The 23,419-nt window shown below is 32.8% G+C and overlaps 2 non-coding genes and 1 pseudogene across 3 annotated transcripts; 1 reads left to right on the plus strand and 2 right to left on the minus strand.

Moving 5' to 3' along the window:
• Window positions 1-1,386: 1,386 nt before the first annotated feature.
• On the minus strand, window positions 1,387-1,671 carry LOC146996957 (Nuclear RNase P). The gene has a single exon (XR_015041853.1).
• A 2,424-nt stretch (window positions 1,672-4,095) lies between these two features.
• On the plus strand, window positions 4,096-4,223 carry LOC118194025 (U11 spliceosomal RNA). Its single transcript, XR_004759038.1, has one exon. It is a non-coding gene; the product is annotated as a U11 spliceosomal RNA (small nuclear RNA).
• A 6,280-nt stretch (window positions 4,224-10,503) lies between these two features.
• LOC118194024 (dynein light chain Tctex-type protein 2B pseudogene) lies at window positions 10,504-23,127 on the minus strand (annotated as a pseudogene). Its single transcript, XR_015041823.1, has 2 exons — window positions 21,242-23,127; window positions 10,504-10,937 (listed from the first exon to the last, which is right to left on the minus strand). The product of XR_015041823.1 is annotated as a dynein light chain Tctex-type protein 2B pseudogene (transcript).
• Between the last annotated feature and the right edge of the window lie 292 nt (window positions 23,128-23,419).

Here is a 23,419-nt window from a genome sequence, read left to right on the forward strand (position 1 = left end):
TAATCAAAAGAACAGTAATAATAAAAATAATAAAACAATATTTTAAAAGATCTGAAAGTTTTCAAATTTTATGTTACGCCCAAACCGTGCGTTCTTTTTTTTTTTTTTTTTTTTTTTTTTTTTGCTGGAGATAAAATTGTTTCATTCCCTACAATGTTGTCAATGCTGGCTTTGAAATTGGTGAGTTCTTTAAAGCTTTGCAAAATATGAAATAGACAATAAAACAAATTCGAAATTCCGAATTTGGGCTTCCAGGTGCCCATGTTCGAATAAAAAACTATGTTATTCAAAGTTTGATGACTTTAGGTACCGTTGTTTTTCCACAAGACAAGACACATACATACATTCATGTAAATTCTTCATTATGTAGTTTCTTTAAATATAATACAGGGCGATAATATTTGGTGGCAACATTTTGAAAAGTGGTTCGAATCAAAATACCGTTTTGAGACTAATAGCTCTTTTCGACTAATGCTCACTTGGGCTAATAATTAAATTTTAACATTGCTTTTAAAATAAATCTTGATAAATATATTCGTCGGCATTTTAATACGCTGGCTTGTGTTGCGCCGTACAAATAGGGAATGATGCTGGTGTACTTGCAGTTTATAATACTTAGTCATTTTTACCTCTATCTCACGAATTACTTCACCTCAAACACACTGAACAAACTCACTCAAACAAAAACCCTCAAAACACACTGGCCAGGGCCATTTCTCTTTTTATCCCTACAATCCCCTGCTAAAGATCTTTTCTATGATGTAAAGAATGCGAACTATCCCCAAACCGGGGCTATTTGAGGTGTCTGTAATAGCAGGATAAATTTCCTGCTGACACAGGTCTACTAAAAAGTATCAAAGTATGTGATTGCGTTGTCTTCTAATGTAGAAAGTAAGGTGCAGGTTTGTTAAACAGCAACTAGCACGTTGTACGCAAATGTAGTTAACAATATGTATGTTTATGCAATTTATATATAAAATGGAAAGCATTGTAAAAAGAAGAAAGATAGTAAGAGATTTTAAAATCGAATGGTTTAATAACCAACTAATTTATGCTGAGCCCTTTTAGGTGAACGTTAAAATCTGAATCCTTTCAGATCTTTCAAAAATTACACTTATATGCTGTTTTCGAATATCAACTACGTCGGAAATATAATCACAAATAATGTAAGAATACATTTTGAGTTAAAATCACTGTAGCGAAACTGACTGATGCAAAATAATTAAAATCTGAATCCTTTTAGATCTTTTAAAAATTACTCGTATATTCTATTTTCGTATATCAACTACGTCGAAATTAAAATCACAAACAATTAAAAATACATTTTGAGTCAGATGACTGTAGCGAAACTGACTGATGTAAAATAATGATTAAAAAAATAGAGCTGCAATAGCGGAGTAGTCTGAATTGAGTTACGCCCGAACAAGGCGCCTCGCATATCGAGCTACTTATTCTAACCACGAGCATATCCCAATTTCATTTGAAGATCACAGCATCATCACAATAAGAATCATTTGCTCCCTCCAAACGAACATCATTTTCTCTTTGCCCGCCTCATGTTCCCATGAGGAACCGTTTGGGTTCTACTACGGTTCTTCTCTCAGACCTTCCCAAGGGCGTGTATAAGTAACAAGTACTTGCACGTTGCCCCTAATGCAAGCTCGCTATTGCACAGCCTGAAGTCTTGGAATTTTCATATATAATAGGTTCGTTTGTCTAGTTAAAATTCTAGTGGTTGATAATGCATTTCATCTGATTTTTACGTTTTATGAAAAAAAATTTCTTTTATGAAATTTTGTAAGTTACTATATTCGACAAGAGCTATTTTCTATATATCGTATTACTTTTCTTATACACGTTTTTGATGCGAAAATGAAAAGATTTCGATACCATGGAGGAGGAGTCAGAGGGCGTTCCATGTATAAAGAGGCGTGTCATGTCTAACGCTTTTCGAAGTTGTGCAAAAGTGGAAAAGCGTTTCTATAAAGTAAACACAACAATTTAAAAAAGGCGAGTGCGAACCGATTTTATAAGTGATTTATAGCGAAATTCAGCCGTTATCATTTTAAAAATAAGATGAAATAAAATAAAATGAATATATGACGAAAGAACATATATATCTAGCATGTTCCCAGCATTATTGAATTTTATTCATCTCCTAAACTCAATTTTACATTTAGAAAATATTTTTATAATAGACTAAAACTTCCACTGAATGTAGTTTTATTTTTATTCTACAACCAACTTCATCTTATATACCATTATCAGGTAAATGCCATAAAACATCTTCACGGCGAGTACCTGCCATAAATTTAGTAGATAATGTTTATTTTGAATTACATATTGCAGCTATTATTTCATTTTTTAACTTATTAATTTCTGTATTTTACAATGTATTTCTTTAAGTACAAACATATATTTCAAATGATATTTACTCAATCTGTATATTTTTGCAAGTTGAGTGTCTTTTCAAGTATTATTTAGTTTTGATTTTTCTTCGAAGTTAATGTATTTCTAGTATTTTTATTTAATTCAAGAATTAAAAATTTATGTGTAAACTTTAAGGGCAGTACATTGCGCTATCAAATTCCATTTGGAAATGCCAAATGTTGTCACTAGATGGCAGCACATATAAGGATTAGATCCTGGAACGGCTTTCTTGTTTTCAGTAAGAAAATAGTATTCTACTCTTGACAGTTCCTGATGTAATCTCGTGAGGCTGAAAACTTGTGTAGGGGATAGGATTGCAGCTAGAGCCATCCGGCTATTATTGTTGCAATATGGCATGTTGCAGCCTAAATTGAGAGTAGCTAATTTTAAACAAATTTTTTTTTTTTTTTTTTTTTTTTTTTTTTTTTTTTTTAGTGTGAATATCATGAATAAAATATCGCTTGTTGGGTGACAATCACGCACAAAAATAAAATTGTAATTAAACGTCAGCCGAGCTTTAAATGGCGAGTAGATATTTTAATTAGTAAAGGTGTGATGCACCACCACAATCTCTGATCCATATTTGATAAGATCTCTTTTTATTGAATGAGAAAATCGAATAGTAAGGATTTTGAATAATTAAAACTTTATCTCTGCCCTTTCTTCTTTATAGGCGTTAAGTTTATCTTATTGTTGGAATAATTTGATAAAGTTCGTGAAATCTCATTTAGCAAGAAGCATTTAGAAGATAGCATTTAGAAATGTGCTGAACAGCAGAAAGTGATCATGACTTTCTGTATAACTGTAATGTTATAACTTAGTTTGAAAAAAAAAAGAAAAAAAATGTGCGCATTTCAAATGAAATCTAATACATTCTTGTATAATTGCGTGTTCTCTGACGATAAATCTCGAAGTGCTACATCTTTATCTTTCTCCATTTTCGTAATATAACAAAAATTTAGCTGCAATGCTTTCCCGAGATTCATTGCTTTTTCTCTACGAGAAAAGCAATGAATGATATGTGGATTGTTGTCATTGTTCTACGAAGGCGTGGCTAAAGAGGAGGGGTCAAACAGTGAAGTAAAGATATATTCTGTCAAGGATTCGGCTTGAGTTTATACAGTCAGACAATCCTGCAAAGATTCTTTTTTTTTCCAAATATTTATAAATTTATTTCAAGCATTTAACAGTGATGCTTTCATGAGGATCATTGCTTTTATTGCAGGGATTTTATTTATGTGCGAAAAAGGGATGGCGAAAGGGTGGGGTCAAACAATGCTGCACGCACTCTGCTTCGGTAACTTTACTCTTTTGTAATTGCTTATTTGAAGTTACATTAACCCAGAAGTACTCTGTTAAAATTTACTAATTCATACAAGTTCATTTGACAAATGAAAGGAATGCGTCAAATAGAACAGAAAGGATACTGACTTTCAGTTCCATCGTGTTTACTGTAAAATTAATAAGTTAATGGACTATAACCGTTTAAATTATTTAAAGATCTGCTAAATATCATTTTAGGAGGAAAGTAAATCTGTAAAGTATATTAGGAACGTTCGAAATCTAACACTAAAACAATCCTAACAACGTGCATACAATTTTATAGCCACCAGTATATGTATTAGATAGTTTTGGCTTTGAATTTTTATATACGTTCCGTCCGTTAAAAAGGGTGTCTGCCTGCTACATGGCACACAGTTCCTCTGGAGCTGTGCAGAATCGCTAGCAAGAGATTCCGGGCACGTAATTTTTGTGACTTGGGGCTGCTGATAGCCATTGTCTTTGGCGCCCCTCATCTTTAGAAATGAGTAGCGTTAAGCCCTAGCGTTAGTATCGCAAAGTATCAAGAAATTTCGTCTGTGTGTGTATTCGTTATTCGATGAACCAGTACTAGTTACTTTCGGTAGAATCGAATGTAGTATTAAGCGTCGCATGGCATTGAATCACGTTTTTTAAGCGGCTGAACCCCGCGAGAACTGAGCAGTGCTGCTATAGGAAAGAAATAATTCACTTTGTTTTTTGGCTATTATTTTGTTTTATTTCTGATATGATTAAATATTTAATTTTCTATTGCTGTCAGGGCTTAATTTCTAAAATCAGTCGTCAGGAAAGTAGGAAAAAATAAAATCTGAAAGATTTTAAATAACGTCGAAAGGGGCGTTTTTTTAACCTATTGTGTGTTATCTTTATTTATTAAATATCATGTTCCTCGCACTTAAACCATAAAACTCAGTTCAACAGCAATATCGCAAAATAATTTTTAAATGAGCATATCTTTAGAATTTCCGATACACAGTTCCGTGAGCTGGAGATAAAAAGGTTCTTTTTTCCCCCGCAGAGTGTTGCTATTGCTGGCTTTTAAATCGTTGAGTTTGTTAATCAAAAACTCGTTAAAGTTTTACAAAATATGAAATAGATAATAATTCTAAATTCAGACTTGCAAGTGTCCATGTTCGCGTGGAGAACTATGTAATTAAAAATTTGATGACTAAATAAATACCTTTGCTTTTTCATATCATATTCAACATATATCAGATAAGATATCACAAAGCATAGTTTGAGGTAAAACGTTTAAAACCAGATTTGTAGTCAGACCCACAATGTTTACCGTAGCGCCAGCAATCTTCAGAATTATCGCACCTTCAGATGAACATGTTCCATCAAAAAGGAGGAGCATTCTCTGTTTTTGCTCAAAATTGTGGACACTTTTGGAAATTTTTATGTTTTTAAACTTTGTATGCTTATAGGAAACGTTACGTTTCACAAAATGCAAACTTGTATATATCATTTTAAAGAGAAAAAGAGAATTTATTACTGAATTCAATACAAAACACAAAATTCAATTATTTGCAATACAAAAAAGTTAAACGATAATAGTTATCGATATACATTAGATAGTGATGATTGCAGTAAGTTATCAGTACTTAGTAGGGTACCCTTTATTTTTGATTACAATTTCACATCGACGTTTCATTGAGCTGACAAGAGTTTTAAGCTCTTCTTTCGTTATTACATGATACCAGGAAACAATCATAGCCTCAATTAGTTTCCTTTCATTTGATGGACGCCTCATTCGGACAAGAGCTTTCAAACGGTGCCACAAATTTTCAATAGTATTGAGGCTATGACAACAATTTAATGCTCTTTGTACGAAACCTTTCGATATTTTGGCCGTGTGGCAAGGAGCAGAATCCTGCTGAAAAACAAACGAAGCACTGTTGGGAAAGAGATCTCTGATGGAAGGTAGAAGTTTTGGTTCTAGAATACTGTCAATGTATTTTCTGGCATTCAGTGTCCCATCGATGACATGAAGGCGACCAATACCATCTGATGACATGCCTGACCAAATCATAACACTAACTGGGTTCTTCACAGTTACTTGAATGCAGTCAGGATGTAGCTCTTCTCCTAATCTACGTCTTACATATTTTCGCCCATCACTACCGAATAACGATATCTTAGTTTCATCACTCCATATAACTTGTGACCACTGATCATCTGTCCAATTAATGTGTTTTTTTTTTTTTTTTTGCCCACTGTAGTCTTTTTTTTTTTTTTTTTTCTTCCGTTGCTGAAAATTAAGATAAGGCTTTTTTCGTGGAATTCTACCTCTTAGTCCAACATCTGTTCATCTTCTCCTCATTGTTCTTGAACTGACAGAAACACCAGCATCATTCAGATCACTTCTGATGGCCGCTGATGACATTTTTCTGTCTTGGAGACATAGTCTTTTTATTCTTCTGTCATCAATAGATGTGGTGCATCTTTTTCGGCCTTTTCCTTCTTTGTTTTTTATTGAATTTGTCTCCTGATATCGTAAACAAAACTTTCGGACTCCAGATGTAGTCACTGAACCACCCACCTGTCTTGCAATTTCAGCATAGGAAAGACCACTTTCTCGTAACACAATAATATTACATCTCTTTCTAGGCGTCCAATCTACTCTTTTATTTGATGTCATTGCTTCTTGACTAAATATTAAAAATTTTTACAAAAATTCCTACTTGTAATTGCAGTGTATAAGAAACAGGTCCTCCATCTATAGAACAAAGCAAAATAATGAATTGTTTCAAGTGTAAACGTGATGTCAGCTTCTACTGGCAGTTACTAACATTTGATTGGTTCTCAGAACAAGAACAGTGATTGGCCAGGAAAGCTAGACATTACAAACCACTTCATAACTGTGTTTTTTATTTATATTAAAGTACATATAACTTTTTTTGTATTGCAAATAATTGAATTTTGCGTTTTGTATTGAATTCAGTAATACATTCTCTTTAAAAGGATATATACAAGTTTGCATTTTGCGAAACGTAACATTTTCTATAAGCATACAAATTTCAAAAACATAAAAATTTCCAAGTGTCCACAATTTTGGCCACCACTGTATATACAGGCCCATTTGTGAAACAGCGCTCTTATGTATTCTCGATCTCTTTATTTCATTATCAGTTTTCCAATGGCTGTAACAATTTATCCTCTGACCGCATTCCCGTGATAAGCAGGGGCTTGTAATAGACAAGCCGCAGGGTAGCTGTGGCTTCAAGACCACCGACTGAGATTTCTTCCATAAGGTCCTTCGGAAAATACAATTGAATTTCAACTCACTTTCAACTACGGTAATATAATGATATTCAACCAGCGGACTACATCCGCGAAACGTCCTGTAAAATTTTGTGAACAGTGGCGGAATTTACGAAATTTATAATTTGACATCTTCTGTTAACGCAGCAAACTGAAAAATAAGAAATCTGGTATGACTCCTCTGAGTAAAAACAGAACGGACGGCCATGATAGCTGCCAAGCCGCCCAGATGATATAGTGGTTAGAAGAGCCAACTACGATACCGAAAGCCCCTGGTTCGAATCCCGGAGAAGGCATGGGTGTCCCCCCCCGGAGTCGACGTAGAGAACTCTGCGAAGCTACTGGCTAGGATCTGTACCTAAGTAATCTCGGCCAGGGGTATACAAATTACGAACCTAGTGGCTCTAAAGGCGTCGGAAAGATCACTTATTAGTCGGCGTGTGGGTCTGGCAAATCCTAGAACCCGGGGTGGCATCCTGGGTTGTGTCTTGGGGGGCGCCCCGGGTTTTCTGGGTAATGTTCTTGGGCGACGGGCAGCCCGTGTGACTTGTAGGTAGCAAATAGACGGCCCTGTGTTGTCCTAGGTACGATGGGGCCAATTCCTCCAAGGTTTGAGGACAGGAGTTGAACCTCTGGGCCTGTTTCGGCGGAGGTTGGGAACTTGTAGTACCCTTCTGTTATGCGGAACGAATAATGCTTAACAAGTTAAGGCATGGGTGCGACTGTCCGTCTCTTCATGGGAGGCAACGGTGTCCGCCTTTCCAACCTTAGGAGTGGCCAGTGTCGAAAAACAGACAAAATAGTGCACGCAGTTCGAAAAAAAAAATGATAGCTGACAACAGAAGCAAGTTTAAGATGTGACATCATAGCTTCTAATTGATCGAAAAAGCACAACGACTATGCTGGAGCGATCATGCGAAGATCACATTTAACATATTAGGTTCTGATGCTCATGGATACAGAGTGATTGCTCAGTGTCTTCAATATAGTAAATTTTCTGCACGAGTACTAAGAAAAGAAAAATTGTTGATAAAAACAGACAATATAGGAAATAAGTACTGTTTTATAATTCAAAAATTCCAAATTAATATGTTTAATTTTCGAGGAATTGTGTTTCGAGAATACAGCATGAAAAGACATTAACATACAAAAAAAAAAAAAAAAAAAAAAAAAAATGAGTATGATACTGGAGGAAGAAGTAAAAGAACTGAACCTTATATTTAAATTACAATTAAAAGCTGAACAAAGAATGTTTAGCTTAATATTACAGTAACCATCTATTATTGTGAAGGAATGTTAATCCATTTTATTTCTAATTGCAAAAAAAAGAAAAAAAAAATCGAATGGTGAATTTGTAAAAGGATGTTTAGAGCTGTTGAAAAAGATGTTTTGCCTTGTGCCTGATAAAAGTAAATTGTTTTTAAATATTAGTTTATCTCGGCAGACGGTATATAATTGAATTGCCAAAATTTCAAATAAAATTGTCGCAAATCTGAGCGATCTCATTCAAATTTTCAAATATTTCTCTTTAACATTTGACAAAAGTACAGACATTTCAGACTCAGCTCAGCTTGTAGTATTCTTTCGTTAAATAACTGAATCATTTTAAGTAGTCGAAGGAATGTAAAACCTGATCATTTTGAAGGACACTACGAAAGCAGAAGATGCCTTTCAGGTTGTCGAAAATCGTTTATGTGTAAACAACTTGCGTTTAGAAATTCTTTCTGGAGTATCCACTGATGGCACAGCAGCTATGATCGTTAAAGATAAAGGAAGCTGTAAAATTACTAATAAATAAATAAATTATAATCAAAAGCATTAAAATGGAAGATTTAATTATTATCAATTGTTTGATTTATCAATCAAATTGATCCCTCAATTATTATCGATGAATCATGTCATGCAAGTGGTCATAAAAATAGTAAATTATATTCGATCACGTGTATTCTCGTATCAACAATTCAAAGAATTTTAAATAGAATTAGATGCTGAATGTGGTGACGTTACATATTTCAGTCATGCCAGTTGGTTAAATAGTAGAAAATGTTTACAAGATCTTTCGAGTTATACCAAGAAATTGATCTCTATGAATGAGAAGCAAAAAAGATTCGCAATTAAAAAATAATAATGCTCAATATTTTCCATCATTGAAAAAAAATTAAAATATGCCAAAGAAATAATAAAACTTATAAGGATTTTTAACACTGAATTCAGCCATTCAGGCAAGTATGATAAAATAGTTGAAATCTATTCAACTTGCTTCCACGTTGATATCGAGCCGTCTTTAGAAAATTTCCAAGTGGAACTAATTTATTTATAGTAGAATGACCGATAAAACACAGTTTTCAAATATCAGAATCGAAAATTGATATTTAAAAACTTATATAACAAAAAAAAATTAATTTTAGAAATCTGGTACGATTTTTTTCTGCGCAAAATTTTAAGCACAAATTTAAATAATAATAATAGTACTTTCTTTTTTTTTTAACTCGAGAGGAGAAATTCGCCCAGAAGGGCTATTAATTTCATTTTGGCATTTTGCGTCGGTTCAGTAAACGGCGTTTTACTTTTCAGATTGTTGCCACCAAATATTAGAGCACTGCATCATATTTAAAGAAACTTAAAATAACTTACTTTTGATACTTATGATCATACTTAGTACTTATGATACATACTAAGTACTTATATGATAATAACTGCAGTGAGTTACAATTTAATAATTCATTATAATAAACTGGCAGATAACGCATAATCTAATAAGAGGCAGTCAAAAATGCAGCTGTCAAGAATAACACCGAGGGTTCGATTCTGTTTGTTATCTTCAAAGTTACATTTTCCTGATACTAAAAATCTAGAAAATTCCAGTAAAATTTATTCATAACTACTGTTTTTAATTTCTTAAATAAAGCATTGAAAAGTGACCTCGAATTCCAGAGCATCGATGAATTTTTTTAAAATACGTAGGTAAGTAGATAGAAAAGCATTTTGTAAACTTTCTTTGCGCTGTATCACACATTAACAGAGAATTTATGGTTTAAAGTTAAATGTAATAAATTCATTCTGTTTATATTTATTTTTGCTAATTATTTACTTAAATCTCTAGCATAATACAAACATACTGTTACGATTAGGATACTTAGTCCCAATCGTGAAGAATCCTGGGACATATTCTCATCGATGTTTTCGAAAAATCCTTGAAAAAAATCCTTTAAAAAGGATTAAAAATCTATAAACATTAAAAAATCCTTAAAATCCTTTAAAAATACTTAAAAACTGTTCAAAATACCTATTTAATATTTTAAATATGAGTCTTGCCCATATTAAAACTTCCTATATATGAACTAGTCTATATTCAAACAAAATTTAGTTTGAATTTAATATTTTACCACACAGAATTTAAAAAGACCTTAAGCAGTAGGAAAATGTCTGAACTGAAGAAATTAGAGAAAGCAAATTAAGTAACAGTAATAACGTTACTTGAATGCAAAGTATTCTTTAACCATTAGACATTTATCACAACTATCTACATCACAAAAATTTTCTTATTCATAACAGTAACAGTAGATAGCAAATACTGTCGCAACACAGTACAAGTTATTTCGTTTGAAGATAACTGTTGCCCGTCCATCTGTATCTTCATCCCAGAGGCAACCGCATAGGGAAACCATTCCTTGGCCACAATTCTCGCCGATTACAACTTGCACAATGAACTTGAATCTTTCGTATGGCATTTCGAGCATCCTGTCATGTATCTTCCGACTCAAAGTCTTTGTCCATTCAGGAACGTACATGTGGTCATACTGCTTGTCCGATAACTCAGCTGTTATAATGCCACGGATGATATCTTCCACGGCAGAAGGATGGAACTTTTGTTCAATAGAGGGACGGATATTGAGGATTTTCTTCTTTTTATCCATATGAGCCTAGAAGATGAAATCAGATTTAACAACCGAACTGATTAATGGGGAAACGGAAAAAAAATGTACTTGTGGAAAAGAAAAACTTGGTATTTGCAACTCATTTGGGATAGTCTAAATAAAGAACTACCAATTTTCAGCAATTGCTTGAAACAATTCCATGAAAAAGAAAGAAAATATTATTTGCCTTAGAATAATAATAATTATGAAAACTTAAAGAAATAATTAATATCAATACCTGCACAACTCTTATGTTTTAATTTTTTGAGTAGATTATTATAATGTAAATAAAGTACATTCAATTTCGCTCTGCCATCTTATCATTTCGAGGATTCGAGCTCACCAGCGGCCAAGCGGTAAAATTCACTGAAAGCTGGTAGTTCGAAATGAGTTCCATTCCAAGGGAACGCTCTGGCTGCATGGGCGTTTTCGTGATTTTCCCTTGGGTGATACGAGCTTTCTTTGGGATTTGTTTGATAGATTATAGCAAAGCACACAGCTATCTGCCTAAAGGGAGGGATGCCTTCGCGGAGAGCCTTCGAAGGGAAACTGGCTCGTATACAGGTTACACATCCGGAAAACCACAAAAAGGCCATGCAGGCCCGTTCACTTAGAATCAAACCCAGGTCAGAATTACCAGTGTTCAATGATTTTATCGCCCAGTCACTGGTGGGCAGTTTTCTTCAGACAGTCCTCTACAAAGGTATTCCTTAGGCACATAACCCTCGCGTGCTTTGCCTTAATGAATAAAACAATTTCGAGGGTTCTTTAGTGAATTAACAAATTCATATAATTAATTTTTATGCTTTAATCTGTGTAAAAATTATCGATAAAATTCCATGTTTGATTAGATATCGGAGCAAATTTTAACGAACTTAAATCATGATACATTTCTTCTATTTTTAACATAAATGAAACACTCATACTAAGTTTTTTGTATTAGTAGAAATGTATTTGAATTATTTCATGTGACATATAATTTTTCTTTTCTCTTCCCTACAAAAGGATTAAACATGAATTTATCCCCAGTTTAACTATTAATATTGAATTGAGATAAAATATTTCTTAATATTATCAATATCACAAGTAAAAAGGAAAGAAGGAACTTCAAACGTAATTCAAATTTAATAACTAAAATTTAAGGGAAGGGAAAAAATATCGACATATATAACTAAGAATTAAAACATGCTTCGAAACTCATTCTTTTAATATATATATACGTATATATATATTAGAAAAGATAGCGTATTCAATTTAAAATTAGTTCCTTTTGTAATGATTTACTTTAAATAACCAATAATTTTTATGTCAATTCCCTTTTTTCCTCTTTTCTGCTGGCATTGCCAATATTTTAGTATACTATTGGCCATTCGAAATTCAACACCATAAATAATAAGAGAAATCAGAACCATATTTACTGGACAAATAACATAAAGTACAAGGACAAACTGAATAAAATTAAAACCTCATTCGGATTGTGGAATAAACGAAGTTGAACAGGAATATTATAGTCACCGTGACTGTCAATAACTGCTGCGACATGGCTCGGCAATCAAATAAAGAGGCTCTGGGTACGAGCTTGGAGAGACGTCAGCTTGTAATGAAAAGCATAGACTGACGCATATGTTGCCAGAGCTTAACTGGAGTAGCTGTGTGTGGTTTACGTTAGGCAGGCCACTCGTTTTCCAGTCATCAATTACTCGTCTTCAATGATGACATAGTGTGCGAAAGGATGGGCGAAGGCAATAGTGCGCCCTGATGGACAATGAACAATCATTGAATATTGAGTGAAACATGCAATCGTGCATTATTCTGTTGAAACTTGGCTGCTGGAAATCCAAAGAGGTATGGATGAACATTGTCTGAGAAGAAAATATCATGCTGAAAACGTTCTCGCATATTATTTCGTTCCTCATGTTCTCGAAGATTTCATACTGACATCACTGTAGCTTGATTTCCTTCAATATTTATTTCATGATCTTCAGACTTTATAAACCACATTCTTTAATCGTATTAAAACTTCCCAATCAGAGGACCAAAACATACAGCTCCAGTACCTAGAATAAGCCATTGTTCTTCTTTTCTATACACTGCTAGGTGGCTTCATTTGCGCTCATGATTTGCGTACTATAATGCTAATTACTAGTATGTTTCATCTACGTCTATGCAATGTGCAAACTTCAAACCTATTTGAGGGCCCACCAGCGGCCGAGCGGTAAAGTCGCTAAACACTGGTAGTTCGGTCCGAGGTTCGAATCCGCGAACGGGCTGGCTGCATGTGTGTTTTCGTGGTTATCCACATGTGTAACATGTATACGAGCCAGTTTCCCTTATAAAGTCCTCCACGAAGGCATCCCTCCCCTTAGGCAGATAGCCCTCGAGGTTTTACCATAATCTCACACACACTCAAACCTACTTGATACTTTCTTCATGATATTGCATGGCTTACCTCAGTTTCTAAAAGGGCATGGACCCTTCATGACTTACCTGCATCGCTTAAGACGACGCAAAAAACGACCAGTGCGGAATGACTGGAAATACGGACCACTATGTGGCAAATACCAATTCGTAAAATCCATTGCAGACGGAAAAGACTAATTAGACGAAAAATGTGATTACGCGAGAGATGTCTGTGAAGACAATTATCGCCAGGAAGGAAGCGAAACCAAACTGGCGACAAATGGAATCCAGAAAAAAACGCCAAAACACACAAACAAACAAAAAATCATCAAACGGTATGACTATGTTGGAAAGTAATATTTTATGGCAAAATGGTGTTTTTAAGAAAAGAAAAAAGCATTGATATTGAAACAAAATTGTTTATCGTAAGGCAATTGCAAATTAATTTGAGTATTTAGTAATATAAGCAGCATAAAATATAATATACACATAATGTGAAAAATAACGTTTCAGTAGTTAAGAGGACGAAATATGTTTGAACGCTATGCTTGAAGATTAATAGACTGAAGCTGCCTTATGTAGAAGTCTATAGAAGTCCGATTTGGCTCTTCCAAAGTTTATTTAATGATAAATTCAGTTATTAATGTGAATGGACACTATTCCTGAAATTTATGGTAAAATCATCAGATAAACTAATGAAAACTTCAAAATATACATTGCAAAAAACCATCAGTAGAACCTCTGCCTTGATTTAATGGCCACATCATTACTGACAGGATTCAAGAAGACTTTACTGTATTTTATGCAAATGGAATAGCTGAGCAAAAGATCATCATGGAAAAATCATTTCTACATAAATTTTATCTCTCTGATAAGAAAATTGAGGAATGTGAAGTCTTAGAGGACAGAGAAAAATTTATTGGATTTACTTCAATTTTATCAAAATTGAGCCTTAATAAAATATTTATCAAAGGTTGAATACTAAAAGGAGAGAAATGAATACTAAAAGGTCTTATCTTTTGAGACTTTAGATAAAAGAGAAAAAATTCAACCAGATCTCAAACTAGACAGCTCTAAAACCTAAGCAGATAAAAGACACTCTAAATAGGTAAAACAGGCTGGAATGCATTTGAAAATATTTCTAGCAATTTTAGATCCAATGAAGAAGTAAAAATGTTGTGAGGATTAGATGGTGGCATTTTTAATAGCAGACCGCTATTTATTTTATTTTGATTTTAATTTTGTTTTGTTCGGAGTTGCATTTACTTTTTCTTACACCTTAATGTGTTTTCTGTGGACGCGTCGGGAAATTGGAACAGAGAATTGAAGCTCCAAAAAGATTTTTTCGGGACAATTCATATTATTAAAAAAATTTTTTTTCCTCAAACAAGAGCTTCAATTGTCTGTTTCGGCGAAACGCGTAATGGTGTTTGGCCTGGTTCGACATTCAACTTTTTTCCCTTGAAAAACCTGGTTGGATGTCCAATTGGGCTAATTTACCATTTTCCGCTTTGTAATTTTTATAATTTTTGTAATTTTGCAATTTATGTTTTAATAATAATTTTTGCAATTTATGTTTTAATTATTTTTTAATTTTGTTTTAACTTGTTCCGTCGATCTGTTTTTATATGTATTAACTTTTCACATATCACAACGATCAGATTAGTTTATTTGTGCATTCACATGTTTTCCAAAATTGATTTTAACAGTTTTATTTCGCGTGTAAGCTGTTTTTTCACTTTTCCATGTTAATATATACTTTTTTTTTAATTACTTCTATGTTAATATTTTAAAAATACTGCGTTGAACTATTTCATGGAGCTACAGCTCCTGGTAACTTTTTAGAAGCTCGCTACAATATTTCTTCCTTTTATTTCATATTTTTGCAGCATTTTGCGCAAAAAATTTTTAAGACCAAATAGGTCTTACGTCACATTACTTAGCTTTTCAATTTCTATTTCGATTTTTTTCTTTTCAATTTCTATTTCGATTGTATATATATATATATTTACTAAAGAAATATTGAATATATTATCTTCTAAGATTAATTTTAGTAGAATTATCTAAAAAGAGTGAATCCATAGTTAGTAAGTTTAATTCCGAAAATTGTTTTAAAGTAACTGGAATGTAAATTGTTAAAAATGTTTAACGGGGACTTGAATTTATATACCCACTCTGTTACTCTGCTCGGTGAGCTCATGTTGGTAAATTGAGCATTTTTTGCTCTAAAAATGATTAAATTAATGAAATTATGTTATTCTTACGTTCCAGTTAAGGTTTTTATGCTTTAGTTAATCTGGATGCAATAGTTGTAGAATTATCAATAATTTAAAAGTTATTTAAGCGCGGCTAAGCCTAATTTATTTTACTATAGCAGCAATATTTGTTTATATTTGAAACTTAGCTGAATAGTGAATTAAGTCAGTTTCTGCACCTTTAGCGTCTTTTTTTTTTTTTTTTTTTTTTTTTTTTGAAAATTTACTTTTTTGTCAAAAGAAAAATTTTCAATTTTGTGCATCAAAATATCTGCCTCTTTGTCTGCTGGCCGATTTGCTTGTTTTTGCTTAGAATTCTAATTTTAATTGTAAAACTTGGTGTTTAATTGTTTTAACTATATTGCCATTATGTTTTTTGTATTTTTGCGTTGTTGCGAAGGGAGAACTAGATTAATTGAATGAGAAATCTATCTGTAATGAAATTCGGGAAAATAAGTTTAAATGAAATGCAGCAAAAAATGCGTGTAATTTAATATTCCGTACAAGAAAGTGATGTGGTGTCTGTATCAGATTTTTTAACAAAATGAAATTTCAATCAAAATTTCAATCAGATTTTTTAACAGATGTTTTTACAATTTGTGCTTTTGTTACCCTAAATATTAGTGGGTGATAATGAAAAATAAATATTGTATTCACGGATTGAGTAACCTGAAATCTAAAGCGAAAAAAGAACGAAAAAGTGCTTCAAACATAGGTAATTAGAATTGCCAGCGATCAAATGCTCTTTTGCGGAATGTATTTATTGTAATATATTAGGTTAAGACATGTTGTTGGCAACAAACAACAACAGCGGTGTGTCCAAAAAAGTGAACAATAAAGAAGGCATAAGATATCAGAAAAGGCTGAAGTAGATTGAGGGCGCTCAAAAAGGTCATTCTGAATATTGCCGTGAGAGAACTGACATCACAATTGAATTGCTAGAGTGTAACATCAAGACCTTATATGGCAATAGAAAATACTCTAGCTCGTATAAAACTTTACAGCTAAAACATCCTTCTAGACATCGACAAATGATCAAAGTTCACTGGGTTAAAAGCTGTACACATGGAAGAGAATAGGCAACCTGATAACTGAAAGTGGGAAAGAAGACAAATTGTTCTTTTGTTTCCAATCTTCGCTGTATTTATGAGCTTCAGTTTGGCATCAGCATGAATCAATGGGTCTTAACTACAATAAGGACATTACCAGACGTAGTTAACAGCTGTATGATCTGGAAGATATTTACCTGGTACCCACAATACAATCTTTAAACCAGTGCCTACAGAGTGCACAATGTGCACCCCTTGTTTTATTGCATTTTCTTCTATCGAGATGTCATTAACGGAGAATAAATAATGCAATATGACATCGAGGACGTGTGTTCAGAATACTCTTATGAACCTAACAACAGAGATAAGTGAATTTTCTTGTTTTTTTCAGTCGAAAACTTATGATGTTCTTGAGCATGGTCTACAATAACAGAATCTTGTACCAATTGTGTTTGCATGTTGTGTCTCCTGTCAGAAATTATATCTGTATTTTCCGGATTCTAAGACGTTTGAAAACCCTTATCAGAGCCGCTGGTAAACCTAGAAATATCAAGTATATGGTAGAAAATCATTTGTTGTTTATGATATTAATTCATTGATAAAAATTGGATACACAGAGCGTTCTAAATGATTTGAATACAACTAAATATTATAGGAAAAAGATAATTTTTTCGAACATATCAGGTGCGCTATAATGAGTTTTTTGTTTTGTTTTGTTTCAAAATGCAGTCTTTCTAACAGCAATAATAGATCTCGATAAGAATACCTTTAAAATAACATGTTTATGAATTTTAGAAGGAACTAAAATCTGAAGAAGCTAATAAATAAAATACTTCGTCATGTCAAAGTCTGAAACTGGCTCACGGGATATCAAAGAAATAAATTTTTTCTTTGCAATGAACTTTAAACAGATAGAATGATAGGTCTGAATTCCTGAAATGCCTGAAAACGCAGTTACTCGAAACAACTAAAACAAAATCCTTATATCATACAAATTCAAACAGCAGAAATTCTGACGATAAGTTTAGGAGATATTAACAATAGTTTTCATAGTAATCATCGACTAAACAAGCTCTGTTCACACATAAGATGCATTTAAACAAATTTTTCATATCATAGGCTAGTTATTGTCTTAATTGGAAAATATTCAATATATATAAGGTTTTCTCCTTTTCTGTCCAATGAGGAAACACTTAAGTAGACTGTCATCATTTTATGTATGAAATTTGCTTTTAAAAAAGGAAAATACGTAATGTATGAGAAGCCTTAATGAGGGAGGATACTTTAGTGCATTTTGGACCAGAAAATAAAGAGCAATCTGCTATGCAGTGTTTTCAGAGGAAATTCATGAAATCAAAGGAAAAAACGATGAGACACTAGAATGCAAATGGACCTATTTTTCGTTTTAGAAGAGGGTATCATTTCGTTTCAACTATTCCGTTAAAAGCTTAAGAGCTATCTCACAAAACTGAAATTTTGTGAGAATCTAATCTTTGCGCGTATCCTCGTGTTTCCGAAAGCTATTTGAATACGGAGACAATATAGGATATAATATTTCGGATAACAGTTTCAGGGAATCTTAGTTTGATGATTAAGTATGACAATATAAAACATTACGCTAGTTTTCGAACTGTTGACTTTTCAAAGAAAAATCATTTGAGCATTTATCTAATCTAGCTTATTGTAACTTTTTTTGATTTTTTTTTTCAAGTGCAAAACCAGCTCAAATCCCAGAATCAACAGTTGTTGTGAGTGAAGAAAAATAAAGACCTTTTTCAAAGGAATTCTGATTGCACTGTTTCAAAACTTGTGCACTGGAGTTGAAAATTGTACTCATCCTAATAATCATGTGTGTTGGATTCAAGTATTGAAAAATACTTTAAATAATGTGAATGAAACATTTCAATACCTTCTGTAATCCTAATGTACTTCAAAACATTTTGAATGCTTCTGGGTTACAGATTCCATGAAAAATTTTTTTTTTTTTTTTTTTTTGTTGTTGTTGTTAATATATGCCCATAAAACTGGAAATATTTCTGTTAATGTGTTAACCTTGTAAGGTATGTCCTAATTCTATAACTATTATTTTAAGTTTATGAACCTTTCCTATCTCTTCTAGCTTCAGCTTACATTTCCTTATCAGAATGAGTTTTTAGAATCACGTTAAATGCAAATGAGAAGTAGGAAGTATTTAATTTAAGTCAAAGTTCCACTGACAACGACAGAAAGAGTTAGGATTCCTGAATAATGCGCGTTTGCCTTTCGGCTAAGTCTTTCTAACTGTTACTACGCTCGACAGTATTACGTGCCTTTCGACAGCTTCGCTGGCTAGTTTAATATTACGAGTCAACTAGGTTAGAATTGTATTAGCTTCGGCTAAACTTTAGTTAGTTCTTATTTCTTACATTTTAAGTTAAGTGGAGCCTTTGTTATACGCCCTTAGAAAGGGGCCGGCTGTATATTTTTATTTGGAGCAAATAAAGGGTAATTAACACTTCTTGAGCTTACGTTTCTGTTCTTGGACTTAAGGAATTATTCGCTTAGGTTCCTCAACACTTAGTTTTTAGAGAATAAAAGGGAGGAACACTACAACCTCTTTATAAGTAATTTCTTATAATTTGCCTTATTAATTATTCTGGATTGCAAATGTGCAGTTATATTTCGAAAATCAAATACTACGAGTACATATGAGAAAATTTGATTTTTATAACTTTTCAATTAATTACAATTTGATTTTTATAACTTTTCAATTAATTACAATTTGATTTTTATAACTTAACAATGAGTTCTTAGGACTGTCATCGTTTAAGTCACATATAATTTTATGAATGATCATTTGCTAACACAACAAGGTCTTTATTACATAAATTTATTATAAAAATGATGAAAACCATATAATGAAGTGTACAAAAATTACTTCATATTCTGTAAGATATTTAAAAAGTCCAAAATTTATTTTAAAAAGTGTTACATGTAGAAAAGAATTGAGATTTAATACGTCCAGTACTTAAATTTGAACATTTCTTCTCAAATTATTCTGTACATTATGAATATGTAATATGTATACGAGCCAAGAATCCTTTAGAAGTCCTCCACTAAGGCATCTCTCCCTTTAGGCAGATAGCTCTCGAGGCCTTCCCTGAATCACATAAACAAAACATGTTAATTATGGAACTTTAGAGTTAAATATTTGGGCAGCAAAATGTATCTCTCTTTGTTTTGTAAGTGCTAATTTCTGTTTAAGTCCTTTGATATACAAGAAACAATTTAAAAAATTTTGAGAATGTAAACGATCAGAAAGCTAAAATACTGATTAAGAACAGAGTGAAAATCCTCTAGCATGGTAACGTTTAATATTTGTACTTTGTCATTTTATAAATAATTAAGGTTTACTTAAAATTATGTGGTACTTACGTATTAGCGCAGCCACCTTAGCAAGTGTTGGCAAATTTTCATTATCCGTCAAACTCTAGAGACGATGCGCATAACATTCTTCAGGTTGAATCAGCATCATCACCAAATTGTTTGCATTTATTGTGGTCTAAGTTCTGACGGTTCTGATAAACAAACTGCTATACTTTTTGTATTAAACTCAGTTTTGAAATAGGCGTTTATCGGTTTTAGCTGTAACGAAAATCTAAGAGCTGTACTATTTCTTTGTTACTGATGAGTTAACGAAAGCGTAAATATTATTTAGTTTCAATAAAATAATATTCTAAATGATAAAAAATATTGAACTTTTTAAATGTTTCTAAATGAGCGAGAGAAAGCAATTTTAAATCGGAGTACTATTATGATTTCTTCACTAACATACGATTGTGATAATATACAAAAATGATTTTATTCAAAACACTCGGTAATTTCCTATATACAATGAGTAATATATAGACTTCAGGCTAGAATATTATAAAAGTAAAGAAGCATAACGATTTACACGACTTTATTAATGTGTCTGGTTAAAAAAAACTTTATATTAGTTATCTTATGAATTAGAATAATTCTAAGAAATCATATAAGAATCTTGTAATAAGAAGTTAAATGAAAATGTTCTGTAACTTCAATAACCGTAATAATGTCTATGGACAGGATAACAAGCACAAATTATTCTATTGAAATAGTTGTTTTTTCATAGGAAAAATCTGTGTCAATACTGTTGGATATCAACTAAGAAAAACTTGAGTGAAAACTGGATGAAATGATGATTTCCTTTTGCAAGCCAAGAAACATTTTTTTTTTCCCTAAGGCTAGTTTCATTATTAATCCTACAAGTACGGAACAAGAGTATTGGATAATACCAATACCTAAAAATAATTTATTATTATACAAACATTCATAACATTAAAATTGGTAAAATGAAAATCGATACCTAGCTTCATTATACCTAACTATGTATCACTTGAGAACTTTTTCTCATTTAGTGCTAATATCTTTTTTAAAAAACCTTAATAATCGATGCATTTTTGCCTCGAATAGAATACCTGATCAAAAGATATTACTTTCAAGCTTGAGCTCGTTCTTAACTATCCACAGAATAAGTTTACAATACACATTTATATAACAAAATCTTACTAAAATGTTTCAATAGAATAAAAATAGTGAAGCTTACCTCAGTTTATGCGGTTTACTTGAAACTAAATTAAAAGTGATTTTATTTTCTGCTTATAAGAAATCTACATTTTCTGCAATTCCTAATTTTTTTAATGCTCTAATACTGTCAGTGCGACATAATTTTGCAACACAGCTTAGAATTGTTACATAAAATAAAACCTTGAGACTGAGAACCCAGCTGAAACTTGTTTCATGGTAATTCAGATCATAGCAACCATTTTCGTACGTTTTCAACAGACGGTTGCCAGGTAAGGAAAGAAAGACGTTTTCATTTTTATTTTCATTTTTGATCTATGTATAGTTTATACCGAATCTTACATTACGTAAATACTGGTTTTCCCATTAGTGAAGTAGTTGTTGTTGGATGCATATTTTACAAGTGAAATAACGAGAAGGTGATAACATTTAAATTTATATTTAAGAAGCATAAATTTATTAAAGTAAAAATAAATCATAAGAATAAGCAAAAATAAATAATAATAATAATAAAAAAAATCTGAAAGGTTTCATTACGTCCAAAGGGGAATTTTTTAAACATTTTGTGGATTACCCTTATTTATCAAGTATCACGTTCTTCGCACTTAAACCATAAAATTCAGTTCAAGAGCAATATCGCAAAATAATTTTAAATTGAGCATATCTTTAGAATCTCCGATACACAGTTTCACGCGCTGGAGGTAAAAATGTTTTTCCGCACAATGTTGCCATTGCTCACTTTGAAATCCTTGAGTTTGTTAATCAAAAATTCGTTAAACATTTACAAAATATGAAATCCATAATAAAACAAATTCTAAATTTCAAATTTGGGCTTCCAGATGCCCATATTCGCAGTAGGATTACATCATTCAAAATTGGATGACTCTAGGTACCGTGTTTTATCACACTGCCAGAAACATGCATACATTTATGCAGATTTCATTACTTAATTTCTTCAAATATAATACAGGACGATAATATTTGGTGGCAACAGTTTGAAAAGTGAAACGGATATTCAGAGTGATTCGAAGCAAAATCGCAAAACGAAAACAATAGTCCCTCAGGGAAAAAGCCCCTTTGGATTTTGGACTAATAATTTTAATACAATGATAATAACTTAATTCAATTAAAAAAGATTAATAATATAATATAATATAATGAATATCCCAAAGAAATTTCATGTATGATTGGGATTATTAATTCGGATAATTCTTAAGACAAATGAAAAAATGAAAAAAAAAATTAGAGAAATTATGACTATAGAATATAGTAATAATACGAGGGCTATCCAGAAAGTAGATTACGTTTTGGAATAAAAAAATAAACAAAGTATAGGAAACAAATTTTATTATATACAGATGAAAGCCACACTCAAATACTACTTTTCTACATAGTCACCATACAAATTAAGGCATTTATCGTAGCGATGTACGAGCTTGGAAATTCCTTCGTCGAAAAATTCGGCCGCCTGCGCCTTTAACCACTTCGTTACCTCTTCTTGCAGCTGTGCGTCGTCTTCAAAACGCTGCATAGCTAGCCACTTCTTCATTGCTGGGAATAGGTGGAAGTCGCTTGGTGCCAGGTCGGGACTGTACGAGTAAAGAGTCACCATCCTTATGGTAAGCGTCCAAAAAGTTCAACGCTGCAGCCATTCGCTGATTTTTGTGGTCCTCTGTCAAGATTTTTGGAATCCATCTTGCACAAAACTTGTGGTAACCAAGCTTTTCGCTGATGATTTCGTGCAACAAACTTCGCGAAATTTGTGGAAAACTCAAAGAAAGTTCCGTTATTGTGAAATTTCGATTTTCACGGACTTTAGCATCGACTTTTTCGAGAAGTTCGGCGGTCACTATGCTGGGTCTCCCACTTCGATCTTCGTCGTGAACATTGGTTCGGCCATTTTGAAATCTTATGACCCACTGACGCACTCCACCTTCAGTGATAATGTTGTCCCCATACACTTCACGAAGCTGCCGATAGATTTCTATCGGTTTACAGTTTTTTGCAGTCAGAAACCTTATTACTGAGCGCACCTCGCAGCTCGCGGGATTTTCAATTAACGCAGACATTTCAAACCGTCACAGTATCTGAACGGAGCACAGCACGAACCTCTCGCTAGCACGGCTAGATGCAGACTGAGCTGCGCAACGCTCTGACCCCAAGATGGCCGCGCTAGCCCCGCCCCTAGCGGACACAGACG

This window comes from Stegodyphus dumicola, chromosome 6, assembly GCF_044657685.1.
Source record: "Stegodyphus dumicola isolate Sdum_Otavi_A_Nest chromosome 6, ASM4465768v1".
Lineage (NCBI taxonomy): Eukaryota > Metazoa > Arthropoda > Arachnida > Araneae > Eresidae > Stegodyphus > Stegodyphus dumicola.